This window comes from Lissotriton helveticus, chromosome 10 (assembly GCF_964261635.1).
Source record: "Lissotriton helveticus chromosome 10, aLisHel1.1, whole genome shotgun sequence".
Lineage (NCBI taxonomy): Eukaryota > Metazoa > Chordata > Amphibia > Caudata > Salamandridae > Lissotriton > Lissotriton helveticus.
The window spans coordinates 193,293,767-193,311,839 of NC_136071.1; the positions used below are offsets into that span (position 1 = coordinate 193,293,767).

General features: G+C 42.0%; 1 protein-coding gene and 1 pseudogene across 1 annotated transcript in view; one reads left to right on the top strand and one right to left on the bottom strand.

Moving 5' to 3' along the window:
- Positions 1-16,056, bottom strand: part of LOC144785208 (E3 ubiquitin-protein ligase DTX3L-like) — a 38,264-nt pseudogene extending 22,208 nt beyond the window's left edge.
- The window catches only part of LOC144785111 (uromodulin-like), a 382,476-nt gene that overhangs the window by 219,890 nt on the left and 144,513 nt on the right, over positions 1-18,073 (top strand). The gene's annotated exons all lie outside the window — the stretch shown is intronic.

Sequence of the window (18,073 nt, forward strand, 5' to 3'; positions counted from 1 at the left end):
AAATCTTCTCACTGATGACATCACTGATGACATCATCCAGTGAGTGTTAGTGATTTGTAAACGTTTCAGAGACTTAAACATATATACTAAGCTACTGAATAAGTTAAATCACCATTCTTTCTGTACTACTAATGAGTGATACTATTTCTAACAGAGGTCATCTGAGTGGCTGTGTTAAAGTATCAGTGTGTGAGTGGATGTCTGAGTGGCTGTATGAGTGGTTGTACGGGTGGATGAGTGGGTTTCTGAGTCGTTGTGTGGGTGTGTGAGAGATTGTATGTGTATGTGAGTGGGTTTGGAAGACGTTCTGTGTGTGTGTATGTTTGGTTGTATGGTTGTGTTAGTGGTTGTAGGGTTGTGAGTGGGTTAGGAAGTTGATGTGTGAGTCGTTGTATGGGTTTGAATGGGTATGTGAGTGCTTATATGGGTGTGAGAGTGGGTGTGTGAGTGGTTGTGAGTATATGAGTGGGTGTGGTGTGTGGGTAGTTGTGTGGGTGTGTGCATGTATGTGTGAGTAGTTGTATAGGTTTGTAAATAGGTGTGTGAGTTGTTTTATGTGTATGTTATTTGGTGTGTAAGTGTCTGTTTAGCTGAGTCAGTTAAAGTCTGAGTGCCTGTATGAATGAGTGTTTGTGTGGGTGAGTGCCTGTATGGGTGAGTGAAGGCATGTCTAAGTAGCTTCATGGGTGTATGAGTGGCTGTATGGGTGAGTAAGTGGGTGCATGAGTGGCTGTATGGATGAATGAGTGAGTGTGTGAGTTGGATGAGTCTGAAGGGGTATGTGAGTGTTTGTGTGGACATATGAGTGGGTGTATGAGAGACTGCATGAGGGTGTGAGTGAGTGTGTGAGGGGGTGTTGATGGTCAATCAATCAGGATTTATAAAGCACGGTTAATCACCCGATAGGGTATCCAGGTGCTTGCAGGCCCTGGAGACTTATTTGAACAGCCAGATCTTGTGGGCAATTCGGAATTCCAAAAGTGTAATGATGGTCCGGAGGTGCATAGGGAGGCTGTTCCTGGTCTTTGCTGCAATGTGAGAGAAAGAACATCCTCCACTTCTGCTTCAGTCAATACGGGGATTATTGGTAAGTGAAAGGGAGGTAGAGCGTAGTCTTCTCAATGGTTTGCAGAAGTTCAGGCAGTGGTTAATGTAGGCGGGCCGCTAGGTTAGATAGAGCCTTGTGTGCGTGGGTCAGCAGCTTGAATTGCCATCATTTCTGTACAGGGAGCAAGTGTAGTTTCCTGACGTGAGGTTTGATGTGGGTTTGTCGTGGAAGGCCGAGGAACAGTCTGACTGGGGTGTGCTGTATGGTCTGAACTCTCTGTAGATGGTTTGCAGCGATTCCTATGTAGAAGGCATTGCTGTAGTCCCCTTGTCTAGTAATGAGGGCTTGTGTCATTGTGCATGCTACATAAGAGCTTCAAATGGCTACCCCAACACGCTAGAAGCACCGAGTGAGGAAGCAGGTGGAGGAGACGGCATTGATCTGTGATTTCATGGTGAGTTTGTTGTCAATGATGATTCTGAGGTTTCTAGCGTGATTGGAGGGAGTGGGTTCTGGTCCCAGGTCTGATGGCTACCAGGAATTATTACATGTGTTGCTGCTTTTGTCAAAGATCAGTACTTCCATCTTGTCAGTGTTCAGCTGCAGGCAGTTGTTCTTCATCCAGTTGGCAATGTTTGTCATGCAATAACAACAATTTGAGAGAGATGTTGTCATGCATCTGTGGAAGGTGGTTCTGGTGGTGGTGAGGTCGTCGGTGAGTGAGAGGATGAGTTGGGTGTCATCTGCGTAGGAAATTATGTTGAGATCATAGGATCTGACGATGTTGGCCAGTGGGGTCATATATGAGCTGAAAAGCGCTGGACTTCGGGATGAGCCCTAGGGGGACACCACATGTGATCTCCTTGGGTTCAGAGATGAAAGGTGGGAGGCAGATCCTCTGGGTTCTTCCGATGAGGAAGGAGGTAATCCATCTGAGTGCATCCACTTGGATGCCAATGTGGTGGAGTCTTTCAATCAGTGTATGGTTGATATGGTGTTGAAGGCTGCCGAGAGGTTGATGAGGATCAAAACTGCTGTTTCTTCTCTGTCAAGGAGGGTTTAGATGTTGTCAGTGGCTGTGATCAGGGCAGTTTTGGTGCTGTAATTGCTGCCAAAGCCAGATTGGGAGTCATAGAGTAGCTATTTCTGCTCCAGGTGTGTCATGAGTGGATTGTTAATGATTTCCTCAAGTACCTTAGCTGGGAACTGGAGCAGGTAGATTGACCGGTAGTTTTTGTGCTTGCTGCAGTCGGTGGAGGGTTTTTGAGTAGTGGTCTGACTTCAGCGTGTTTCCAGGCATCGGGAAATATTGCGGTGCTGATAGAGGTGTTGAGTAGGGTGGTGATTTCCTGGCCGATCTTTTGGTTTCTGATATTGCCGATATAGTGCGGGCAGTGCGACTGGTGCAGCCGTATTGGACACTGACCTGTCGAGGGGGCACTGACTTCAGGGGGAACTGTGTTTATCAATAACCTATGATTGGAGAGATGAGGTCGGATAGACCCCAGCAAGAAAACCCTTGCAGCTGTGGTGTCTCTGGGTCTGTCTGGAACAACCAGGATTTGGAGGCAACAGGCAAATGGCAAGCTAAGTGTCCAAGTTCCTACTTATGATGTAATCAATTATGTCATTTGCGATGTCATCAGTGATATCACTGACCATGTCATGAGTGATCAATCAGGGAATTGTAAGCGCGCTACTCACCCGTGAGGGTCTCAAGTCGCCAAGGGGGGTCTGCAGTTCTGTTTAGCTGAAGAGCCTGGTCTTGAGGGTCTTCCTGAAGGTATTCAGTGAGGGGGCACGTTTGATGTCTACCAGTAGCTTGTTCCAGGTCTTGGCTTCAATGTGAAAGAAGGATCTTCCGCCTGCTCTGGCTCTGTGGATACGCGGGGTTCCGGCCAGTGCGAGTTTGGAAGATTGGAGGTTTATTTTGGGTACATGGAAGTTGATTCTGTTGTTGAGGTATTTGGTCCGTTGTTGTGTAGGCATTTGTAGGTGTGAGTGAGGATTTTGAAAGTGACTCTTTTCCCCATGGGGAGCCAGTGGAGACTTCGTAGGTGTTGGCTGATGTGCACGTGTCGGGTGATGCCGAGGACAGGTCTGGCGGTGGTGTTCTGTATTGTCTGGAGTTTGCGGAGTAGGGACGTGTTGATGCCAGCATAGAGTGTGTTTCCATAGTCTAGTCTGCTGGTGATGAGTGCGTTGGTGACTGTCTTCCTTGACTCAGGGGGGATCCACTTGAAGGTCTTGCGGAGGATGTGAAGGGTGTTGAAGCAGCTGGAGGTGACGGCGTTGATCTGTCTTTTCATAGTGAGTGATGAGTCGAGTACGATGCCGAGGTTCTTGGTGTGGTCTGAGGGGGTGGTCTTCCGAGGGCAGTCGGTCACCTGGTGCTGACCCATGCAGAAGGGGTGGCACCGTGGACAAGGACTATATGTAAGGTCATTAGGGGTGGGCGGCAAATTCCGTTCCGCTTGCGGAACTTGCAAAATGTTGACATTTTCTTGTTCCGCGCGGAATGCGAAAATGTCAAAACTTCTGGGATCCGCAGCGGAACGGAATTCGGGGGGCATGACATTGACTGTTCCTCGTCATAAAACTGTTGTGGGTCCTCGTGGCTCTTTCTTTCTGTCCGTCTCGATCTTGATCCTACTGACTTGCTGGCAAACTTCCTCCATTTGTTCCCCAGTGAAATGGATACAAAATCGAATAAAATTCTGTTGCTGGAACAGCAGTCTGTTTCTTTCATTTTTCTCTTTCAAAGTGCAGCGTCTGGATGGAGACACTTGCAGGAGCCCGATTGTCCACTTCTCTGCCTCCCTCCCTTCCGTCCTCTTTCTCTTCCTTTCTGTCCGTCTCTATCTTGATCTCGATCCTACTGACTTGCTGGCAAACTTCCTCCATTTGTTCCCCAGTGAAATGGATACAAAATCGAATAAAATTCGGTTGCTGGAACAGCAGTCTGTTTCTTTTATTTTTCTCTTTCAAAGTGCAGCGTCTGGATGGAGACACTTGCAGGAGTCCGAGTGTCCACTTCTCTGCCACCCTCCCTCCATCCCTCTCTCTCTTTCTTTCCATCCGTCTCCAACCTCGATCTCGATCCTACTGACCTGCTGGCAAACTTCCTCCATTTGTTCCCCAGTGAAATCAAATGAAACTCTGTTGCTGGAAAAGCAGTCTGTTTCTTTCATTTTTCTCTTTCAAAGTGCAGCATCTCTGGATGGAGAGGGGCGGAGAAAAAAAGTTTTAAAAAACGTGAAAAATAAATAAATAAATAAAGTACGGCGTGTTGGCCACAAATAAATAAAATAAAGAAAGAAATAAAGCAAGACACGGTGACCAGGTTGGTTTTATTCTCATGCAAACACAGTAGCGCCACTTTACAGGCTATATTTTTGAGTTTCGACGGGCACAGCAGAATCTCCTCAAGCACGTAAAATTTCGCGTGCTCGCAGTAATTTCTTGCCGTTTCGTGGAATTTTGGAAAAAAGGCAACTTCGCAAATACCGCCCACCCCTAAAGGTCATAAGCAGTACATTGCAGGGGCGTAAGTTATAGTTAGCTCAGGTAACTATAACTGCTAAATTTTTACGGTTTTGTATGAGAGAAATTTGAGCCTAACTATAGCATCCCTGTAACCTATGTTTTTTTTCAGTGAATTGTTTAGTTTTTTTTAATTCATTTTCATTTTATTGACACATTTTAAATTTATCTCACAACGCTTATACTCTTATTCTGTACTACGTGATCTGCTTAATCTCAAAAGTTCTCCATATGGTATGCTAGCCTTCAATGTAGGATGAAAACTACAGGCATGCAACAGACTATTACCTGCACTAGGTTTCTGGTATAGTGTGGTAGTAAGTTTATCTTGTACTACAATATGCTTAAATCTATAAATTCAGTAGTCTTGTCACTTATATCACAAGTGAATTTCAAATTCAATTCTTTATTGTTAATTACTTCCACAAAACTCTCAGCTCATTCTCTGGTGTCTCTCCAAATCACAAAAATATAGTCGATGCAGCGGGCCCACAATTATATGTGATCCACCCATTGTCTCATCCCCAGTTCACTGAGCACCTGCTCCTACCATCAGACATATGCAAATTCACATAGCTGAGGGTGAAGCAGGTGCCTATCACACTCTCAGGTCATTGTTGAAAAGAAAAATATTTCTCATTAGGTACCCCTTACTCATTTTTATGAGCATTTCTATCTGTTCATAGAATTTTAGGGGTCTCACCCATAAAAACTGTCTAACGGCCAACCTTTTTGTGTTGTAAGCCTATGTATAAGCCAGAAACATCCAACTTCATTAATAGCAGGTCTGACTCCCAATCTATGTCAAACACTCTTTTTAGGAAATCTGTGCAGTCCATGCTATTTGAAGGTAAGCTTGATACCAAAGGTCTTAAGAATTCATCTATGTACTTAGAGGTAATGGGTACTTGGCCTAATGGGTCCATCTGGAGGTACTTTGGCATCCTTGTGGACTTTGAGAATCAGGTAGAAAAAAACTGAAATTTTAGGGTGGCCTACTTTTAAAAATCTGTATTCTTCAGTGTTAATAAGGCCTTGGTCTCTCCATCCAAATATTTTTTTATGGAAATCATCCTTAACCTGCAGATGGTAATCCTTTTCTTTTTGTCTGCAACATGAAGTATTTTTGAGATGTTTATGGGCCTCTTTCATGTTCATATTCAAAGGCCACAATGCAATGTTACTATCTTCATTGGAGCTGCGTACTACACATCTCTCATTTCCCGTGATTTAACTCATAGTTGACTGATGCACTTTTAGAAAATCATTTGGATAAAATCTTTCCTTGCTAAGAGAAATTTGCATCTCCCTCAGTTCCTTAATTACTACATATAAGAAATGATCTAGAGAGTCACATGGGCTACTAGGAACATATATTGATTAAGGTTTAAATTATGTGCCCCTTCCTCCTAGGTGAAAGCATCCAACACTTCAAATACCTCCTCTACCTTGACTTCTCTCCCTTCTCCAGCATTTTCTTGTTCAAGTTCCAATACCTATCTTTAACTTTCCACAGCTCTCCTCTGAGGAAATTGAATACCACTCCGTTTACCTTCATGGCAAATACCCTTTTCAATTTAAGTTTGCATATAAACATAAACAAATCAATTCTGCCCTGAAAAAAATTAGAATCAGCCACTGGAGTGTATGATAAGCCCAAAGAAAGTATCTGGATATCAGAGTCAGTAAGACTTATGTCCGTACAATTAATTATCATTTTATCGTATGTTATGATTTCTTACTTTTCGTCACCCTCCCATTAAAGTTATCTTTTCCTTAGTTTATATTTCTTTTGCCCCCTGGTGTGTCTTTGTATTTTTCTTAGTATTTCCTAGTTCTGTGAATCGACCTTTGATCCAACCATAAAAAAACAATACTTATCACCAATAGTAGAGGGTTTTCCGGTGTTGCCACCAACTTTACTTTGGTCCTCCACAGCTATACCCAAGCTTAACTCGGTACTATTGTCACTAATCAACCCCCTTGTAGATATCTATTATGTTCACTAACCTGTTGTTTCTTAATTTTTTTAAATATGTGTATATTTGTCCTTTTTCATAGTCTAATCTATTCCTGGTGAATTTAAGAGCCTTCTTATTTTTTATAAATTCTTCCAATATGTTCAGTCTTTCAAACATAGCTTTCTTATATTTGCTAATCTCCTCTTTTCTCCATTAGAATCTAAATACTCATTCAATAGTATTATTTGTACTCATTCAAACCATCAATTTGGTGCAGAGTGTCCTTTCTTTCAATATTTGCATACTTTACTAGAATTTTAATCATCCCAACTGAGCTCTCATTGTTATGCTGTGTCCATTCCTTCAACAAGTCCAGATGTAGATTTTCATAACTGGGTGTGATGAGTATTCTCAAACTCTGAGGTACGTTTCCACCCACTACGTATTTCTTCAGGGAGACACTCTCCCACCACTTAGTATGTTTGTTTATCTAAAAAATTTCCAAATTGTGTAATTGCATTTCTGTGTTCATAGAAGATCCAGAGAACAACAGTCCTCTTGTGCCCTCTATGGGTTGTCTGTCGGGTTATCAATAAACAGTTGCTAAGCAGCCAGCAGTCTCTCTATAACATCCATTGTGGCCATTACGATATCACAACTCAGACTCTGTACTACTGTGGGTTAAATGGAGTCTCCCTCCACACTGAACAGTTCCCACTTAGCGCTATTCATTTAGGGGAGATTACCAGTCCTCGAAGAGTCCTCCGACACTCCGCTGCTAAACCTCGACCTCTGTGTGAACACCTTTGGGTGTTCATGGGGGGCACGCTGACCACAAATCCAAACACGAAATGTTCGGAATGCCAGCGGGCTCCAAAAAATCATGTTGCTCTGTCGAGTACGTGATTGCCAATGACCCCAGTTTGAATTATGTGGCCTGAAGAAGTTAATGTAAGGCTAGGAGATGTGATTTAAAATTTGAAATGGTTTATTGTCAATGTTTGTGTTAATACTTAATGCATTTAAATATGATTGGTGAGGTCATTGGTTTCAAGGGTGAATCCTAATATGTGAATATTGTTTTTATTGATGTAGTGATGCTGTGACAAAGCCAATAGGCCACCCTTACATATATTGATTTGGGGACCCAGTGAAAGAACCAATAACCTGCTAATCTTGCCAATAGAAAGTTATAGTTAAGACCATGTTTCTATAGGAAAAGCTTTTTTTGACTTGCCTATATCTTTGATGCCATTCAACCAATCTTCAGAAGATTTTCCCCACAAAAATGCCCCAGTGATTCTAGTTGTGACTGGAAAGTTTCAGGGTGATCTGTCAAGCGTTGCTGAGAAAAAGGGGTGGCAATAAAAGTGTATTTCCGTTTTTAATTTCCTTAGAGTCTTTATATACCCTTGTTTTCCACACCCCTGGGAGAGAATTACACCAAATTTGGCAAAACAGTACATTTTGTTACAGAGATCACGCGGTTTGTTATTAGGTGTAAATCCATTCAGTAGTTTAGGAGATATTAAAGGAAAACCAAATTTGTATATCTGGCCGGAGCCTAGACACAGATCTCATGGTGGGATCCGATTGGCTGCCAACATTTCAGCCAACCAGGAAGTGCTGGCATCCATCTTAGGCCCAATATATATAATAGCACCCCAAAAAGGAGCTCGTCATGAGCAACCCTGGGCTGCGGACACCCCCCCGGGCCATTGGGGAATTACCCCCGCGGCAAAGGTGTTACAAATAATAATAATAAAAAGAAAACGATTATTAGAGATTTTTTTAATGAGATCATAATCATAAATTCATCTTTTTCACCATGCATAATCATCAAAGAATCACAATACAATGCTACATTCATTTACAAGAAATTCACAAAATAACACTTCCCATGTGTTTTTGCTCATAAACTCAAAAACATAAATGAATTAATCAAATACATAATTCGTCAATCAAAATTAATTAATTCACTGTACATGATGTTGAATCAATACACTTGATACAAAATCCAATGAAAACATATCATGTATTCTCAAATTAGGTACAGTCAAAAAGAAATATTGTAACGCAGGTCACAGTTTAGAGCATTCTAAACCGGTAACACAGAAATAAAGATGATGTCAGAAAAAACATATGGAGGAATAGAAAAAGATTTTCAACCAAATATTATTGCATTACATTCCTCAAGTGAGTTCAGACCTTTTTTTATACTGCCACACCGAAGAATCCAGTGGCACTCAGTTTTATTCAGAATGCCTGCAATGCTACCGCCCCCTGATGATTTTCTAATCATCTCAATGACCTACCAACAGAAATTGGATGGCGCATTGTTGTTTTCAGGTGGCAGGGGCAGCTCAACGGACACTGGATGGGCAGGAGAAAGGGGGTCTGGGGCAATAGATCAACCATGCAGTACAGGCAAGAAAGGCTGTGGCAATATAAAAGACCATTGAGGACAGAAGGAAGTGGCATTTGCAGTATAACCATACATGCCAACAGAACAGATTCAGGTAGGAGACTCCCAAGTTTTTAAGACGAAAAAGGTTTTATTTTATCTGTCTCCTGCCTAAAATCTCCTCTTTTTCAATGTAAGTCAATGAGGAAAATCAATTCACTAGGTGTTTTTCCTAAATTTTCCCTCTTACCAAGTTCAGAATTTTGGCAAGTAAGATATATTGGATCATGGAGGGAAGAAGGTAGGGTCAAGGACTCAGGTAAGAGAGGGCAGAAGGGAGATGGGCAAGGGCACCAAACTGACCTTACAGGGTAGACCTCGGGTTTGCAGCAACACATTACACCACACAGGGCAAGCGGGACAGCAGTGAAGGGCACCAGACAGTGGAAAGCAATAGGGAGTGGGCCGGGCTATGCACATGGACAACAGAGAGCAGAGGGGAAAAATACCTTACCATTCAAAAACCCAGACCCACTCTAAACCCCCAAAATCCCTTGCCACCCAAAAACCCATACGCACCTTAAACCCTAAAAATTCCCTTGCCACCTAAAAACCCATATCCAACTTAAACCCTAAAAAATCCCATATCATCCAAAAAGCCATACCAACCCTAAACCTGAAAAATTCCCTTGCCACGCAAAAACCCATACCGACCCAAACCCTAAAAAATCCCTTACCACTCAAAAACCCACACCCATCCTAAACCCTAGAAAATCCCTTGGCACCCAAAAATCCATAACCATCCTAAATCCTGAAAATGACCTTGCCACCCAAAAACCCATAGCCATACAGAGCCCTAAAAAAAGACCTTACCACCCAAAAGACCATAGCAACCCAAAACGCTGACATTTTCCTTGCTACCCAAAAACCCATACCCACCCTAAATCTTAAAAAATCTCTTACCATTCAAAGAAACACACCCACCCTAAATCCTAACCATTCGCTTGACACCCAAAGACCTATACCCACCCTAAAAAAATCCCTTACCACTAAAAACCCTGACCCACCCTAAACCTTAAAAAATCCCTTACGACCCATAAAACGCATACCCACACTAAACCCTAAAAATTCCATTGCCACCTAAAAACTCCTGGCCACCCTAAACCGCAAAAAATACTTTAGCACCCATAAACCGAAATCCACCCTAAACCCGCCAAAATACCTTGGCACCCGAAACTCATGCTCATCCTATGCCCTAAAAATTACCTTGCCACTCAAAAAGCCATACTACCCTAAACGCAAAAGAATCCATTGCCAACCAAAAACCCATAGCCACCCTGTACCCTACAAAATTCCTTACCACCCAAAAACCCATAACCATCCGAAAAGCCTAAAAATGTCCTTGCCACCCAAAAGCCCATACCCACCCTAGACCCTAAAAATTCCTTTGCCACTCAAAAACCCATACCCACCCCAAAGCCTGCAAAATACCTTACCATCCTAAAACCCCTACCCACCCTAAACCCTTGAAATTTCCTTGCCATCCAAAAACTCATACCCACCCTAAACCCTAACAATTCCCTTTTTACCCCAAAACCCATACCCACCACAAACCCTTAAAATTCCCTTGCCATCTAAAAACTCATACCCACCCTAAACCCTAAAAAATTCCTTTCTACCCAAAAACCCATACCCACCCTGAACCCTAAAAAATCCCGTACCACTCAAAAACCCTCACCCACCCTAAACCCTAACCAATCCCTTGCCACCCAAAAACGCAAAGCCACCCTAAACCCTGAAAATTCCATTGCCACCCAAAAACTCCTGGCCACCATACATCCCCAAAATGCTTTACAACCCATAAACCAATATCCACCCTAACCCCCAAAATACCTTGCCACCCAAAAGTCATGCCCACCCTAACCCCTAAAAATGACCTTGACACTCAAAAACCCTCACTACCCTAAAATCTAAAATAATTCATTGCCCACCAAAAACCCATACCTACCCTATACCCTACAAAATTCCTTACCACCCAAAACCCATAACCATCATAAACAATAAAAATTCCTTTGCCACCCAAAAACCCATCCCCATCCTAAACCCTAAAAATTGGTTTGCCAAATCCTTTTGCCTCATTCATGAAGTCCTTGGACGTAAATTTCTCTAAGTCCCATATTATGATCATGGGGGGCCAAGCCAAAGAAATGTAAGAGCCATTATTGTGAGGGGAACAATCTTACACGGGTAACGTCATTCTCATATTTGGGAGTGTTGTTTGATGAAAGGGGTTCATGGATCCCACAAATGCAGACCAAAAGAAATATAATGGCATGATCAACTCTTGCTGTTTTAGATTTTGCCCGTAGATTGGGTTCTAAGCCCATACCAGCGATGTTAACTATTTACAGGGCTAAATGTCTAGCTATCGCGAGCTATGGTTCTGAACTTTGGGGCTACAGGAATGCCGGGATTGTCCAAATAGTGGAAAACAAATGTTTAAGAAATTTGCTATCCGTACCATCATCGACATCCACCTATGTTATTCATCAAGAAATGGGCATAGGTTTCATAACGGATACTATAGGAATGACCCTCTCTGCTCAAATGGATAGGTTACCCACCCTAAACCCTACAAAATACCTTACCATCCTAAAACCATACCCACCCTAAACCCTAAAAAAACCCTTACCACCCAAAAACCCATAACAACCCGAAACGCTAACATTTTCTTTGCCACCAAAAACCCATACCCACCCTAAATCCTAAAAAATCTCTTTCCATTAAAAAACCCACAACCACCCTAAATCCTAACAATTCCCTTGCCACCCAAAAGCCCATACCCACTTTATACCCTAAAAAGACATTACTACCCAAAAACCTATACCCACCGAATCCTTAAAAATTCCCATACCACTCAAAAGCCCATACCCAACTTAAACCTCAAAAATACCTTATCACCTAAAAACCCACACCCACTCCTAACCCTGGCCGGGGATTTTTTTGGGGTTTGGGTGGGTAAGGCTTTTCGGGTGGTATAACATTTTTCAGGGTTTGGGTGGGTGTAGGTTTTTGGGTGGCAAGGGAACTTTTAGGGTTTTGGGTGGGTATGGGATTTTGGGTGGTAAGGTATTCCTAGGGTTTAGGGTGGGTACTGGTTTCTGGGTGGCAAGGCATTTTTTAGGGTTTAGGGTGGGCGTGTGGTTTTGTATGGCAAAGGTAATTTTGAACCACTAACACACCTACTCACACCTTCATAAAACATCTCAATCACCCACTCACCCACTCACACATCAAACAACCACTCAAATACCCATTCACAGACTCATACAAGTACTCAAGTACCCACTCACTCATGCATAGATCAACTTACTCACTCACTCAACAACTCACCCATACAGATACTCACACACCCACTCACTTACTCATACCGATATGTACTCAGTCACCTAAACAGTCACTGAGACAGCCACATAGTCTCCCATAGAGCCTCTCACACTCACTGACTCACCAATACAGCCACTCATACACCCTCTTATTCACCCTTTACTGCCACTTTCACACCTACTCACTCACCCATACACTCACTCATACAGCCACTGACACACCCACTTGCTCACAATACAAAAACTCACAGACCCAATCACTCATCTATACACTCTCTCACATACCCGCTCACTTATCCATACACCACTGACATTGACATACCAACTCACTCACCGCACACAGCCACTTACTCACCCATACAGCTACTCACATCCATTTATTCTCCCATACAGCCACACACACACATATACACATATTTACACAGACACTCTCATAATCTATGTTTTAAAATAGAATCACTCGTTAGTAATACACAGACTAAACTAATTGAACTACTGTGGTACCTTAGTATATATGTTTAACACTCAGAAATATGTAGAAAAAAACTCACAATCACTGGATAATATCATCATTGCTGTAATTTGAGATGTCATAAGTGATGCTATCAATAATGTCACTGACCATGTCATGAGTGATGTAATGTGTGAAGTCATAAGCATTGCATTGTGGGGACGTAAGTTATAGCTATCTGTGGTAACTATAGCTGCTGCATTTCTATGCTTTGTATGAGTGAAATGTGAGCCTAACTATAACATCCCTTCGACCTATGTTTTTTTAATTGAATATATATCTGTACTGCCAGTAGGTGGTACGCTAGTAGGAAGTTATAGTTAGAAGCATGTTTCTATAGAAAAAGTGTTTTTTGACTTGCCTTTATCTTTTGTGTTGTTTGTTGAATCTTCATGAAATTTTCCCAAAAAAGTGGCATAGTGAGTATTGTTGTGCATGTAAAGTTTCGGGTTGAAGCATCAAGCTGGGGCCAAGACAAAGGGGGTGTTGGAAAAAAATATGATTTCCCACATTAATTATCATAGGATCTTTGAACACGACTACAGCCTTTACCACTGGATGGAATTACACCAAATTTGGTAGGAATGTAGACTTTGGTTTGCAGATCGCGCTTTTAGTTATTTGGTGTGAATCCGTTCAGTAGTCGTTGAAACATTTAAGGAAAAACAAATAAGTATATATGGGCGGAGCCCAGGCACAGATCTAATTGTGAGATCTGATTGACTGTTGGCATTTCAAACAGCAAGTGCTGGCAACCATCTTGGGACCAATATACATGATAACACCCCATGAAATGCTTTGTAGTGAATGGCAGGTTTTGAGGGTCACAAAAGTAGAAATTATTTGTTGATGGTACAATACTAATATTAGTAATTGTGGTGTGTTCTAAGGTGATTTTACCCAGTGAAAAAACCTTCTGATGGGAGTACATCAATCATGTTTGCGAGAAAGCAGAATTTCCCATAGAGGTTATAGAAGGTGCTCCAGAAGCTAAATTGAGAGCATATTTTCTGTAAATTCACCCTATGTTTCTCAGCCATTTGAAAATGAAGTCTGACATTCTTAGGCCATCTGCTTAATCCCACATATTGTTGGCTGGAACATGTATGCTTATAGTATGGTATACCATTTGGAAAGTGATATAGAATGTCTATGGATCCATATTCAAATCCAGGGAGCTGAAGGTCTTTCAGTGACCTGTTTGTCATCGTTCCTTCAGGCTGGTTCCCCTCAATCTTCCCATATGTTGTTTAACAGATAGGGAATTTTGGTTTTGAGGTGAGCATTTGCAAGGTGTGCTGCAAGATAGGGCATTTGCAAGGTGTGCTGGAAACAGGCTATGGCCTGTTTCCAGCAGACCTTGCAAATGGAGTGATTGCACTTTTTGGTTAACTTCTCCTTGAAGTTATCCATGTAGATACAACATTCTCCTCCTCATTTTTGGGCCATTTGCTTCTTTTTTTTTTTTTGCTGTGCTGAAGCACTTGAACAGAGCTGGCCACTAGACTCCCGATTCAGATGGTAGATGTGAGAAATAATTCTCTCCCAACCTTTCTTCAATGTCCCGGACAGCAACCTCTATGTGTTGTGACAGGCCTATCAGAGCTAGACCCCCTACTTCCGGAAGGATGCAACCTACTCTTACAAATCAAACGTCCTCATACAGCACTCTTGACATGATCCCTGTGCCAGCTGTCCACTGCCCTCATAATGCAACTGGTTGTAGCTTTCTGATACAGACTGACAAATGCCTGAAGGGCATTTCCAGAGAGGTCTTGTGTGGCACACTGATTCCCCATGAGGATCCTGACACTACCTTTGTGTGACTGGATTTCTGGTTCTATTAGAACCTGGTAAATGCTATTAATGGTCTGCAGTTCTTTCTTAAAGAGGTATTCCAGAATCTTCCAATACAACTTTGGGATAATCATCTCTTTCACCATTGCAGTAATTTTATTCTCAATTTCCAGGATTGCTTTTGGCCTTGCCTTCAACTTCACAAGGTCCAACAGCACATCTTTCCTCTGCTCTAGGTTGCTTTTTGGTCCAGTGATAGCATACGCTTCTTCCAGTTCCATTAATGTGTACATAGGTTTATTCTTTTGATTTACCTGAATGCATTTACCACATACTGTCTCCCAGATTCTGAAATAGAAAACGTACTTTGTACCAATTCTGTAATCAGTGGTTGGATGGAATTTGTGTGGGTGTATGGTGCTTCTTTGACCTGAGGGAAGCCTTTGCCACCTTGTCCTGAAGTTTGAGGACTACCTCTTGTAGAATGTCCACCTGGTGGTGTTGCTGTAAAGCAGAGATCTGTCTGTGCAGACTTTGTTTAATTATTCATAGTAGAACAGGGAGAGTCTCAGTATGTTTGTGTCTTGTTCCTTGGTACTGTCCAGCTCTCTGTAGTGAGTATGCATCGTTGCTTCATTCTTGCTCAGTGTGTTGTGCTGTATTTCACCAGCTGTATGTTCGCCTGGAACACTGTTCTGAAGATAATTCTAACCTCAATAAAAGTGTTCCACGTCTTCAAACGGGCCTCTGATTATGATCTTTCCATCTACTGGAAAGCTTCTTCTTAGGTCCTTCAATCTGATGAAATCAAACACGGTTATGTGCAAATTAGCAGGAAGGGCTTTCAGATTGAAACTTGGGTTTACAGGCAAGACTTTCGAACCCTGAAAACTGGACCATCCTTATGGTTACCATCCTGAACTGTGGATGTTGTGGTTGAAGTCTGAGCTGCAGAATATGTGCCACTAGCATGTCCTTGGAATCTTTGGCTCTTAGGCATTGGAACATTTTGCAGTTCTTGGACTTGACCATCTTGAGACTTTTGTATTGTGTTATCAACTCTTTCAGATTGAGCTTATTTTCTCTTTTAAAAGCAGGTTCATATCGCATTCCATCAATTTCAAGGTTATGATTTTTACACATGTGTTGTCTCTGCTATAGGCAAACTCCAACTGCAGGCAGCCACATTTCACCTCCTTTGTACCATCGCTACTTCGAGTTAGATCATGTTGCTGAGACCTCCAATAACCTTTTGCAGTAGCAGTGTAGAGTTAGTACTATCTGTAACTGTGAGACCTCGAACCATGAGCTGGTTTAACTTGCAGCATGACCAGCTGGGGTGTACTCTGGTCGGTATCCATGTCCATTGGAGTCATGTCTTCATCTGCTCCTCAAGCAGGTGCCATATTCACCGTCTCAGTAGCTCCATGGCTTTGATGGTACCCTGTATAGTTGTCGCCTGTTGACAGTTGTCGTCCCCTATGCCCTGTATCGTGCCACCCCTGAAGCAGTCCTTCCTCATTTGCTGCTCTCAAGGATGCCGTCACCCCTTGGCAGAACCTGAGTTTTTTATTTTACAGAGAAGTTACATTTTTGAGCTCCATTTTGAACTTCTGACAGTCGCAGTAAAAAATATACCTGCCAGTTGAGTCCTGTGTATTCTACTGCAGCCTCCCAGAGTATTCTAAAGAACAACTAGAGTGCTACCAATCTTACTTATTTTTTTTTCTTATTTTATGTCACACCTGAAGCCATCTTGCTTGAATCAAACTGGTAAAACTTGAAACATTTCATTTAAAAAGAAACACAACGAAGAGGGCTCATTTAGCCATATAAATTATGGTTTGTGGTGTAGAAGGAGAAATTAGGACATGTTTTAAGTGAGATGTCAAATATCTTCCTGTTGTACATCAACAGGAGCATCCTCTCAGTTGATTCTGGCACACCTGAAGCCGTCTTGATTGAATCAAACTAGTACATTTTAACACATTTAATTTAGAAAGGAACAAAATGAGGTGTTTCATTCTGACATAGTAATTATGGTTAGTGCTGTAGAAAGTAAATTTAGGACACTTTTTAAGTGAGTTCTCAAATATCTTCCTCTTCTATTTTATTAAAACATTCTGGCATGTAGACTGAAGTATGCAATTTCAACACCAGCAGCAGACTGCCAGTTAACTCCATGGTGATCAGCAATTTACTACTGTGTTCTGATGAGCAACTAGAGTGCTCACATTCTAAATTTATGCCAAAAGTGTGGTGCATATGACCTCCATCTTGATGAGTAAATGAGGAGGTATATGTGTATGTAAGACTGTTATAAGAGAGTATCACATATTTTTGAGGATATATTGGAACTATATGAGGTAATGAAGGGATTTGTGAGTAGATTTGTATGTTTAATAACAGGTGAGTAATACGCTTTATGATTGTATGAGAATGTGAAAGTTTGTCTGATTTGCAGACTAGGAGCCAGATGTACGATTCACCAATTTGCGGCTCGCAAATTTTGTCACACTTGCGACTCGCAAATTGGGATGCACAACAGTGTCTAAGACATTGTTTGCCATTCCTAATGGGGTCCCAAAGTGCATGCCTAATGAATATTCATGAGGCAAGTGCAATTTGCCCATTAGGAATGCCTATCACTCACAGGGATGACGGCCTGCTGGGGTCAGCAGACCACCATGTCTGTGACTGCTTTTTTAATATAGCAGTTTTTAAAAACAAATGCAGCCCTTTTTCCTTAAAGGAAAACGGGATGCATTTAAAAAAGAAAAATGAAACTTTTCAGTTTCATTTTTTTAAGGGCAGGCAGTGGTCCCTGGGACCACTGACTGCCCTTAAAAAATATTTTCTCATGTACTCACAAAGGGGAAGGGGTACTGGTGACCCCTTCCTGTTTACAAGTGGTTTACCACCTACTTGAAGTAGGTGGTAAACAGCAAGTGATTTGCAGCCGCAAATGCTATTGCAAAGCAATAGTACATGGCATGGTGACTCACTATTAGGATGGGACGACCCTTCCTAATAGCGAGAGTCGCAAATGCTATTTTGCAAGTCAGTGGCTCACAAAATTGCATTTGTACATGACATTACCCTTTTTTGCAGTCGCAATTAGGAGAGTCTCCCATTTGCTGACACAAAAAAGGGTCGTACATCTGGCCCCTAGGTGTGTGAGAAGTTGGATCATAATCTGCTGCTGTAAAAAAGCTGTAGATTAAGAGTTAAAATTTAGTTAGCAAGGCATTAGAAAATATGGACATATTTACACATGTATAAATAATGTGCTGTTCTCAAAGAGTGTTTTTCTTTGAATTCTGGTTGTTGTAGATCTGTTATACTGCTTTGTCACTCAGCTGCAGAAGCACAAATACATTCAGTCAGTTACCCAGAAACTACTTGTGCATGCAGAAGATTCAA